This window comes from Lolium rigidum, chromosome 4 (assembly GCF_022539505.1).
Source record: "Lolium rigidum isolate FL_2022 chromosome 4, APGP_CSIRO_Lrig_0.1, whole genome shotgun sequence".
Classification (NCBI taxonomy): Eukaryota; Viridiplantae; Streptophyta; class Magnoliopsida; order Poales; family Poaceae; genus Lolium; species Lolium rigidum.
In genome coordinates, this window is record NC_061511.1 from 9,731,095 (window position 1) to 9,743,567 (window position 12,473).

The window sequence follows — 12,473 nt, forward strand, 5'->3', positions numbered from 1 at the left end:
ATGCTACTTCTCAAAGATATAATTTTAGCGGGAGGATAATATCTACCAATAAAAGCATCCTTGCATTTAGTCCATGAATCAATACTATTCTTAGGCAAAGATAGCAACCAATCTTTAGCTCTTCCTCTTAATGAGAAAGGAAACACTTTCAATTTAATAATATCACCATCTACATCTTTATACTTTTGCATTTCACAAAGTTCAATAAAATTATTGAGATGGGCAGCAGCATCATCAGAACTAACACCAGAAAATTGATCTCTCATAACCAAGTTCAGTAAAGCGGGTTTAATTTCAAAGAATTCTGCTGTAGTAGCAGGTGGAGCAATAGGTGTGCATAGGAAATCATTATTATTTGCATTTGTGAAGTCACACAACTTAGTATTTTCAGGTGTATTCATTTTAGCAACGGTAAATAAAATAAACTAGATAAAGTAAATGCAAGTAACTAATTTTTTGTGTGTTTTTGATATAGAGAGCAAGACAGTAAATAAAGTAAAACTAGCAACTAATTTTTTTGTGTTTTGTTTAGGTGCAGCAAACAAAGTAGTAAATAAAATAAAGCAAGACAAAAACAAAGTAAAGAGATTGAGAAGTGGAGACTCCCCTTGCAGCGTGTCTTGATCTCCCCGGCAACGGCGCCAGAAAAAGAGCTTGATGGCGTGTAACTCACACGTTCGTTGGGAACCCCAAGAGGAAGGTATGATGCGCACAGTAGCAAGTTTTCCCTCAGAAAGAAACCAAGGTTTAATCGAACCAGGAGGAGCCAAGAAGCACGTTGAAGGTTGATGGTGGCGAAATGTGATGCGGCGCAACAACAGGGATTCCGGCGCCAACGTGGAATCTGCACAACAAAACCGAAGTACTTTGCCCCAACGAAACAGTGAGGTTGTCAATCTCACCGGCTTGCTGTAACAAAGGATTAAGCGTATCGAGTGGAAGATGATTGTTTGCAAGAAAATAATAAAACACAATTGCAGTAGATTGTATGCTATGTAAAGGATAGGACCGGGGTCCACAGTTCACTAGAGGTGTCTCTCCCATAAGATAAAAGCATGTTGGGTGAACAAATTACAGTCGGGCAATTGACAAATAGGGAAGGGCATAACAATGCATGTACATGATATGATAAATATAGTGAGATTTAATCCGGGAATTACGACAAAGTACATAGACCGCCATCCAACTGCATCTATGCCTAAAAAGTCCACCTTCAGGTTATCATCCGAACCCCATTCAGTATTAAGTTGCTAAGCAACAGACAATTGCATTAAGTATGGTGCGTAATGTAATCGACAACTACATCCTTAGACATAGAATCAATGTTTTATCCCTAGTGGCAACAACACATCACAACCTTAGAACTTTCCGTCACCGTCCCGGTGTCAATGAAGGCATGAACCCACTATCGAGCATAAATACTCCCTCTTGGAGTTAAGAGTACAAACTTGGCCAGAGCCTCTACTAATAACGGAGAGCATGCAAGATCATAAACAACACATAAACAATAGATTGATAATCACCATAACATAGTATTCTCTATCCATCGGATCCCGACAAACACAACATATAGAATTACATATAGATGATCTTGATCATGTTAGGCAGCTCACAAGATCCAACAATGAAGCACAACAAGGAGAAGACGACCATCTAACTACTGCTATGGACCCATGGTCCAGGGGTGAACTACTCACTCATCACTCCGGAGGCGATCATGGCGATGAAGAGTCCTCCGGGAGATGAATCCCCTTTCCGGCAGGGTGCCGAAGGCGATCTCCTGAATCCCCCGAGATGGGATTCGCGGCGGCGGCGTCTCTGGAAGGTTTTCCGTATCGTGGCTCTCGGTACTGGGGGTTTCGCGACGGAGGCTTTAAGTAGGCGGAAGGGCAACGCGGGGGGCCACACGAGGGCCCCACACCATAGGTCGGCGCGGCCGGGGCCCGGGCCGCGCCGCCCTATGGTGACGGCGCCTCGTGGCCCCACTTCCTTCCCTCTTCGGTCTTCTGGAAGCTCTGTGCAAAAATAGGACCCTGGGCGAAGATTTCGTCCAATTCCGAGAATATTTCCTTACTAGGATTTCTGAAACCAAAAACAGCAGAAAACAGCAACTGGCTCTTTGGCATCTTGTTAATAGGTTAGTTCCAGAAAATGCGTAAATACGACATATAATGTGCATAAAACATGTAGGTATCATCAATAAAGTAGCATGGAACATAAGAAATTATCGATACGTTGGAGACGTATCAACCACTAGTCCATTACACGACGGCCATGTGCAAGGGGTGGCCATTTAGGAAGCCCAAGAACAACCACGAGGCGGGGTCGTCGGTGGGGGAGCCTATGAAGCCACACAGCCGCGTCCCCGTCAGCGTCAATGCTACGTGGGCGCTCTACAACAACATAACCCCTTGTGTGGGGTGGAGCGACGTCCACCTCCCCGGTGGCTGGCTCCTTATCCGTCGGAGGGTGCCCATGCCGCCGGTGCCGCGGCAGGGCCACGAGGGGCACCAAGAGATCGCCCGCCACCTGTCACTTCTGCCTCCGGTTCTCGTCGCGGACACAACGTATGACCTCAACTCGGCTATGTCAGACACATTCGGCCATCTTGAGTGGGAATTACGCCACTGATCCAGGTTCCTAGGCGGAGGCGAGTTCGACTACGACACTCCCCTGAAGCCGGAAGTGATGGTGGAGGCGGAGAAGGAAAAGGAGGAGCCGCCAACGGCCGAGTACGGCGAAGACTAGGTCCCAGACGAGTAGGAATGGGAAGACACCGAAGACTTCATCGGCTACCTCGTCTACCTAGCGGAGAAGGCCAAGGAATAGAGCCCAGTTGACCAGCCTTCCCGTCATGATGGAAGGCGTGGGCGAGGAGGAGGCGATGATGCTTGCCATCAAGGCCTCGTAGGAGTAGCTGCCGCCGCCACGTGTGCTGCCTTGTTATGTCGCGGCGCTCATGCAGGAACGGCTGTCCAAGGAGGAGGCCCTTAGGGTCTTCTCACGCGCACCGCCCCTTCCCCAGTGCCATGGTCGTCGTGGGAGCAGTGGCCTGAGCGTGCTGCGTGCCCCGGCCTCACCCCCTCCTCCAACGGCATATCCTCTGCCTTCATGGGCGTCCAACTCGCCCTGGGAGCAGGAACCACCATCTACCCCGGCCGTCCCTCCTCCTCCGCGGCGGTGAACCCTCTGCAGACGCCGACACCCAACTGGCCATGGGAGAAGCCAGTGACCGTGGACCTCACCTAGGACGATGACAACGAGCAGTAGAGTAGGCCTAGGTTTCGGCCTGTTAATTTTAATGTTTTCCCCATTTTTTTCTATGTAAATTATGTATTCTATCAATAGATTTTACAAAAAAAAAAAAATTGCGTCGGTGCGCTTGGGCAGCCTCCGACCCAAACAGATAAGAAGGACGGCGTGGCCGATGTTGTGTCTGCGGCCCGATCCAAACCGAGGTGTGTGTTTTACTTTGGACAGCTGGAGATGCTCTAAGCTTCTCCTTTACCCCCAATTCACTCTCTCATCCCCATCCTACCTCGTTGAGGCTTTATTATAAAGCCGGGCCTGAAAGGCCTGGAAAGGGAAGAAATTCTCTGTGCACGGGTAGGGGTTTCGTAATGCAAGTTCTTGGCTTTGTTCGTGAGCGGGCTTTTACCGATCAAGAGTTCAGTGATGTTTGTATTTCTTTTCTTTTCATTCTGATTTGGTTGGGGAGCTCTTGGTCTTTCTTTTTTTGTGCCGGCAATTATTTAGTGATGTGCAAATAACTACCTGCCATCATTCATGAGTTGTGGTCGGTTTGAGGTGCAAATTCTTAGCTATCTTTATGTGGGGTTTGTTACCGGCTGAGAGTGGAGTGCTCTTTCTTACTTTAAGTCTGCTTTGTTCGTGGAGCTCTTGTTCTTCCTTTTCGGGTTTTTTTTTCTCTTGTTTGCGATGATTCCTTGCCCGTTTTGCTGGTAGTTATTTGACTGAGATCGATCAACACTAACTGAAAATTAGCATGTTCTTTTGTTTCTACTGTGCACAACTATGTATGATGTTCTTAACACAAGTATACCATATTATTTATTCATGGCATTGTGATTCTATTACAGAGCTTTCAAAGGGGAGAGCTGGTCCAAGAGCTATGGGCAACTCATGTGTTACCGGTTCCGGTAAGGGTTTGTTTTGAGCTTCTCACTTTGCAGCTTGTGTTAATTTTGATCCCGTTATATACCAATGCAAGCATTGCTGTTTCTAGTGTCTGGAAGTATTTCTTTTGAGCATATTTCTGCTTCCTACTTGAATTAGGCTTGATTGTTCATTTTACAAACAAGATTCAGACTGTTCTTTTTATGAGCAAAAATAAGATTAACAATTTCTTATGTATTTTGCCATGCAAAAGCAGAAGTTCTACCTTTTCTTTCACCTCCTGCTTGGCCAAAGTAACTATCATACGGACACTAGAAAATTCCCAGTATCATATAATACAGTTTCTTCCATCAATTTTCCTCGGTCCCAGATCTCAGGAAAATGTTTGTGTCTGTCCGAAGTCCACAGGAAGAAGATGGCAGAAACCTCACCCCATTTATGTGGTGCACAATGACATTAAATTAATTTGTACATAATGAGAAGAACGACAGTACTTTACAATAATCGATAAGGCTGCACTAATCTAACTGATCGATCATGGCGCCTCTTTGTCTCATTATCTGTAGCAGTAATTTGAGCTGCCATACATTGTGATCTTCTAATGATGTTTACTGATGCAAGAATTGTTGCATTGTTGTTCCAGTCCAGTCAAACCATGGACAGAGCCAGGAACCCAACGGGGCACAGACAACCTTCAAGTGGACGGTCGATGGTTTCTCTTCCCTTCTTGATAAGGGTAATGGATGGACCAACTCCACTGTGTTTCAGATCAGGGGGCTTAACTGGTACGATAACCATGCTACTATTTTATTTCAGTTCTTCCAAAAGAGAGCATGTCATGAACAAATTTCATTTTCACTTTTTTGTTCTCCAACCGAGCGACCCAAACGGACGCGCTGGGCTGTCCGTTTTGGGCCGTTTGGGTGGCCTAGCGGACGCGCGGACGGAGCCCCGCGTCCGTGCGTCCGTTTGGGTCGCGCGCTGCGCCCAACGCGGCAGATTTGGGTCGCGGTGCCGTATGGTTTGTTTTCTTGTAAATTCACTAGAAAAACGCAAAATAAATTATAGAAAATATATAAAATAGTTCAAATGCTCAAAATTTATTACACATTACATTGTCCACGAAATCAAGGATGAAGTATTATTCAAATAAAATGAAAAAACAATACAAATGCTCTAGGCTTCCGGATTTCCTTCATCATTATTGTTGTTTGCAGCATTGTTGTCTACATGCTGCCACATGTGCTCGACCAAATCAGCCTGAAGCTGGTTGTGTACAGCTAGATCTCGAATTTCATGGTGCGCATGAAGAATGTCCTAGAATGATGCCGGGCCACCTTGAGGAGTAACCAACACTCCCTAGCGTTCCCACTCATTATCAAAGAGTGAATCATCCTGCTCTACCTCAACAATCATGTTATGCATGATTACACAAGCGATCATCACCTCCCACAGAGTTTGCACATCCCAGGCTCTAGCAGGGTGTCTGACGATAGCCCAACGAGCTTGGAGGATGCCAAACACCCGCTCAACATCTTTCCGGGCTGCCTCCTGCTCTTTGGCAAACCTTGCTTCCTGCTCTGAGTTGGGTTTTCGGATTGTCTTCACGAGTGTAGCCCAAGGTGGATACATACCATCAGCAAGGTAGTACCCCTTGGTGTAGTGGTGGCCATTGATCTCAAAATCCACATCAGGGGACTGACCGTACGCTAGCCTATCAAACACCGGAGAGCGCTGCAGCACATTGATGTCATTGTGCGAGCCAGCCATTCCGAAGAATGAGTGCCAAATCCATGTGTTATGTGAAGAACCAGCTTCAAGAATGACCGTGCACCCCTCAGAATGGCCGCTGTATGCCCCCTGCCAACCAAAGGGGCAGTTCTTCCATTCCCAGTGCATGCAGTCTATGCTGCCAAGCATCCCAGGAAACCCCCTGGAAGCGTTGATTGACAACAGACGAGCTGTGTCCTCTGCATTAGGTTGCCGGAGGTATTGTTCTCCGAACGAACCGATCACTGCTCTGCAGAACCTGTACATCGCTTCCAAGCCGGTTGACTCACTCATGCGCGTGTACTCATCTACGAAATCACCTGCAACGCCATATGCGAGCATCCTAATCGCTGCCGTGCATTTCTGGTACGAAGAGAGGCCTACCTTGCCAATTGCATCCACTTTCGCACAGAAGTAGTCGTCGTAGAGCTTGACGCCATCCATTATCCGGCGGAACAACGGTCTGGACATCCGAAAACGACGGCAAAACATGGTCGGCGTGAACAATGGCTTGGGTTGGAAGTAGTCGTTGTAGAGCTGGTCGTGGCCGCGCTCTCTTTTGCGGTCCAAGGCGGCCGCGCGCCCCGGCAAGGACCTCCGGTACACGGGGATCTGCGAGACAATGTGCTCGTGGATGAGCAGCGCAGCCTCTGTGAAAAATTCATCGTCGGACTCCTCGTCTGACGACGTGTCGATGAAGTTCTTGAAGAAGTATTCGTCGTCGCTGTCCACCATGATCTGAAAAGGGACACATTTTAGTTCGACAATTTCAACGAACACCTCGCAGGCGGAGGCGATCCAAATGCTTCCGTAGGGACCTGTAGGCCATGGCCGTCTCAGCCGACTTGCGGTCTGGAAACACAGTGCAGGAGAGCTCACCTCCGGTGGAAACGGCGCAGCTGCGAATGGCGGGAAGTCTCGCGACGGTGAGAGGACAGTAGCGCCGGCGACGGCGTCCTCCGACTCTGCTACGACGCGGCGAAAGCAGCGCCGGGGCCGCGACCTATGCTTCCGCCCCGCTTGCCGGCGTCTCGACGACGGTGGCCGGCGTCGACGCCGCTCCCAAATCGCCGGTCCGTGGGTGGCGGCGGAGCGGCGGGAGATGTGTGCGAGGAGATTGTGTTTTGGGAGACAGACAGGCGGGCCAGGGGCAGACAAGGGGAGGACACGAGCGACCAGCCTTCCGCATCCGCGGCCACGCAAACTCGTCCCAGATTTGAGCCGGGTTTGGGTCGTCCCGGACGCCGCGGCCATCTGTTTTAGGGATGGGTCCGCGCGCTGGGCCGCGATTTTGTCCATTTCGACCCATCCGGATAAACGGGCGCGGGATGGGTCGCTCGGTTGGAGATGCCCTTAAAACTGAACCCAAGGGATACAAAGATTGGCGGTCTAAAGAATATGTTTCGCTTAGGCTTGTGCTAGCCCAACAACACGTCACGGTTGTGGATGCACCTTTCAAGTTCTTGATATATGACCAGTCATATGGAAAGCACAATAAAGAATATCAAGGTACCTTAACAAGTTATTCCTGAAAAGTAAAGTAGGTTATTGGACCTGAATAGCTAGTCGCCTACTAGAATGATAGTACAATTTATATCCTTTTTTACAAGAAAAAATATCTGTTATTCTAAAAGAGGGTTCTTTGCAGTGAGCCACAACTTTCAGAGTACAAGCTCAATCTCTGGAACCTCATGCATGATACCCCTCAGGACGCTAAGGAAGAAGTCGTCCAGATTCCTTGTTAAGAATTGCTGTATTTTTGGTGTTGAGTTTGGAAGAGTTGTGGTTGCTAAAGGTAATTTTATGTCGGAGACGCTGTTTGTTCAGAAGATTAACAACATCTGCAGTGACTCCCAAGTCTACAACTGGAGCATTGACGACTTCTTCTTGTTGAAGAACCCGAGCACCTCCCCAGAGTTTGAGCTTTGTGGACACAAATGGTAACGATACTGATGATGTTAATTCTTAGTTACTGGATTCTTCGTGTTAAAGAACCCGGGCACCTCTCCAGAATTAGCTGAATTCAGTTTGAAAGGCGTTTGACCTCTTGTTAACGATGGACTAAACTATGTGACACTAGTGGAAAACAGGCCTAATGTCGCGGGTCGTATGACCCTTTTGTCGCGGGTGGCCAGGCGCGACATGGGAGGCGCGACAAAAGGTCCACCTTTTGTCGCGGGTCTCTTACGACCCGCGATATAAGGTCCACCACGTGGCAGCCGCGGGGCGCGCAGGGGACATGCCCTTTTGTCGCGGGTGGTATTACCACCCGCGTCAAAAGGCCCTCTACGTGGCGGGCGCACAACGCTGCTGCTTTAGGGTTTGAGGGGTGCAGCACCCCCCCCACCTCATTTTTTCATTCGAAAATAAAAGTTGCATATATTTGTACGCTACTAGAAGTGGTACACGTTCATTCATATAATCGATCAAACAAATATTGGAAGCAAAAGTCGATTCCCTTTTACATGTAGATTCCCCTTACATATATATATATATATACATTTAGCTCACGATCACAAGCGGTACTAACGACCGTCTATTTGGAGGTAGAGCTTCTATTTGGACTAAACAAGCCTTTGTTGTTTAGTACTTCTTTAACCAAAAGTCCCGCCAGTTCCTCCGCAATTCCTAGTAGGTGTTCCTTTGGTTGGAGTGTGTCCCGCATGTAGTCGACCTATATAGGAAAAATGAGATGAGTATGACTATATCAATGTTGATAACGAAATATTGACGAAAATAAATAAAGTTGTGAATGTTATTGCTTACGTCGAATTTATTATTGTTCTGCTTCTCAGTGGTTAACATGCGAATGGACTCGCAAACGTAGTATCCACATAGATTCGTCCCTTGTGGCTGCTGAGGGCACGGTACAGGAGTAAATGTTAGCTTCTCTGCCCAGGTACTCTGCTTATGATGGTTCTTGAAAGCTGTCCAAGCCCTGCCAAGCAAAAGAATGATTGAATGAGTGGATAATTAATTGATATCTCACAAAAGATATAGCGCGGCGATGAAGGAAATTACACTTGGAGCAACTTCTGCAAGTCGCGGAACCCGTCCACGCCTCTACTCAGTGGGTCTCTTACTTCAACTATTCCCTTATCAACTTTAATGTCTAGTAGTATCCAGTGGAAGCTGCACATGTTATGTATATACGTCAGGAATTACACTTAACATCGAGTAAGAAAAAATCATTAATTGGATGTGCATAAAAGATCATTAAGACTCTCACTCGTAGTTGTAAGGAAACAATATTGAATCACAGAAATATTGCTCCCCCAAAAACCTGAGTAGGTTTCCCCCTGTTTCTTTGCGGTTATACTTTACCGTTTGAACATTTACTTTATCTGGGTCAACAAACCCAATATTGATAATATTGTGACTTTTGCATTCACCGATCTTCAGTCTGCATAAGAGAACACATAAGAAATAATGAGTATATGCAATGAAAACGAATATGAACTGAATGAAAATGAACTTATATGTAGTTAACAACTTACAAGCAATAGCAACTCATGAGAGATTTGTCGAGGGCATCTAAATTGAATAACTGCCAGAGTTCATTTATCTCAATATGGATCTCCTCCTTTCGGTAGTAATATTCAAGTGGTATATACGCCACGATGAACCTTATGTTCTCCTTGCATGCATCAAGGTACCACTGATGCAAATTCCGCATATGTGTTGGCAGTTTATGCAGCTGCTCTTTGCTGACCAAGTCGGCCCCGTAGACAAATTGAGGAACTATATCAGCAGTGGGTACTGCAGCATCTGCTGCAGACAGCAATTCCTCCACGGTAACGTCACAGGCAGCCGCTAGCTTTGCAGCTTCTTCCATATCGAAACCACCCTGTTCCTGGTACAGCTTGGGAACATTAAACACTTTGAGTGCTGGGATCGATTGTTTGGGCTGATCTCCGAGGAGGGGAACTTCCTTTCCTTTTTTCCTTTTGTCGTTTCCTTGGCCTTGAGGGGTGCAGTTGTTGAACTTGACTTCTTCTCGGCTGCACTTGTAGCTGATGATTTGCACTTGAGTGCTGGGATCGATTGTTTGGCCTGTTCTCCGAGCAAGGGAACTCCCTTTCTTTTTTTGCCTTTTGTCGTTTGCTTGGGCGCCTTGAGGGGTGCACTTGTCTTCTTCCCGGCTGATGATTTGCTCGTGCTAGCACTATCCTTCTCCTTAGCCTTGTCATCCTCCTTCTTCTTAGCCTCGTCATCCTCCTTCTTCTTCTTAGCCTTGTCATCAATTACCCTCGCAAGGTGGCGTGTATAGTCATCCTTCTTCTCGTGTAAGTCATATTGCGATGGTGTGTTCAGAAAAGAAGTAGCATATGCTATTTGCTTCTCGGTGTATGGCTCTGGCGCTGGAGGTTTTGGCTTATGGAAATGATTGTGTTTCGCAACAGCGGCCGCATTTTCCTCGACAGTAAGATCCCAAGCACGGGGGGGAGGAACCTTTGGTACTTTTGGGAGGGGCGACATCTTGCGGATAGGACTCTTGAAACGCTTCCGGTAGGGTGCATTCCGAGTCTTAGTGGGCGGAGGCGGCGGCGCTGGAGATGGAGATGGACTACAGATGTCGTGGTCGACGTCGTACCCATGGGGTGATGGTGGCGACATGTGATCAGTAGGAGGAGGTGATGGTGGCCTGCGATCACCTGGAGGAGGTGATGGTGACCTGCTCGGACGACTGGTACTAGGGGCTACCCAGCCTGGCAGCACTGATGTTCTTCTTTTCCCGGAGAATGATTTCTCCCGAGCACCTCTCCGAGTGTAAGCCCCCATCACCTCCAGGGATTTCGAGCTCCAATGACTCCCACGACGGTACAACCGAATCCACCCCGACACGAGCATAGCCAGCTGGAATCTCATTGCCATGCAATGTTGCCGGCTCACCTTCAGGTCCAAATGCAGGTAAGACATAGCCGACCGCCACCTTAATAGACATGTTCCTGAACACCACAAGGAGATCACAAGGTGTTTGCTCCTTGATTCCATCCACGGGGTCGCCAGGACCGCCATCTATCATCCGTGTAGTAGGGGCCTCCGAGTCGGCCACGCTGCTGTCTCGTCGCTGAGATATGCCAGCGGTATTATCTGGCTGGCGCTGTCCTTTTAGTTCATTTATCTCCCGCTCGCGAGAGGGAGAGAAGAGAGGGAGTTGCGGCGTCGGTGATTTTCGCGAGAGGGAGAGAGATGTGTTTGCGAGAGGGAGAGGGCCGGTGTCGGCGTCGGTTGTTCGCGAGAAGGGAGAGAAGAGGGGAGTTGCGGCGTCGATGGTTTTCGCGAGAGGGAGAGAAGAGAGGGAGTTGCGGCGTCGGTGATTTTCGCGAGAGGGAGAGAGATGTGTTTGCGAGAGGGAGAGGGCCGGTGTCGGCGTCGGTTGTTCGCGAGAAGGGAGAGAAGAGGGGACTTGCGGCGTCGATGGTTTTCGCGAGAGGGAGACGGCCGGTGTCGGCGTCATCGTCGGTACTATATATACTAACTATATATATTAGTAACACCGCCGGTGTCGGCGTCGGTACTATACTAACTATATACAAAATAAACTAACTATACTAAATAATTAAACTAAACTAAATAACTAAACAATATATAAAATATACAAAATAAACTAACTATATATAAAATATACAAAATAAACTAACTATATATAAAATATACAAAATAAACTAACTATTTAACCATATATAAAATAACTATAAACTAACTATTTAACCATATACAAAATCACTAACTATTTAACCATTAACTAATTACATAAAACTAATTATAACTAAATAACCAATTTAACAAAAAAAAAGGCCAAGGGCGCCGGCGCCGGTACTGGCCCTACCTGAGGCGGCCGAGGCGGCGCACGAGGGAGGCGGCGGCGCCGAAGGGGCTGAGGAGGGAGCGGCGGCGCGGCGCGGCGGCCCCGAGCGCTGCAGATCGAGAGAGGAGGGAGCGGCGGCGCGGCGGCCCCGAGCGCGCGCGGCAGAGGCGGCCGAGGCGGCGCACGAGCGGCGGAGGCTCGACGAGGAGGTGCCGGAGGAGCTCGTGGCGGCGACGACGTCGGCGGCAGAAAATTTCGGCAGCCTGGCGGCGCTGAAATCTCTAAGTCTGGCCTCCGGGTGACGCGGGTGGAGGCACCGCCCGCGGCGCCCAGGTTATATACCTACCCCCCTTTTATCGCGGGTGGTGGCACGACCCGCGATAAAAGGCCCCCCTTTTATCGCGGCTCGTGCCACCACCCGCGATAAAAGGGGGGGCCTTTTATCGCGGGCCGTGGCACGACCCGCGACAAAAGGGGGTGGGAGGGGATCCGCGTGAAGCGCATCCAACGGCTGCGGCCATTTGAATCCAACGGCCTGGAGCCGTTGGACGCGGATCAGGCCTGGAGCTGTTTTTTTCTTAATAAAAACTATTATTTCAATAACTTTTAAATGGTAACTCAAAAAGAAAAGTTTTATATATGAAAATTGATCAGAAAAATCCAATGAACATGAATATGACATCCATATAACTATTTGCATCTCGCATCATATGAAACAGATAGTCGTGTATGTTTCACCCCTGTGCACACCGCC

The 12,473-nt window shown here is 48.2% G+C and overlaps 1 pseudogene; it reads left to right on the forward strand.

The window, feature by feature from the left end:
* The first annotated feature begins 3,111 nt into the window (after positions 1 to 3,111).
* On the forward strand, positions 3,112 to 12,021 carry LOC124646670 (annotated as a pseudogene).
* Positions 12,022 to 12,473: the final 452 nt, after the last annotated feature.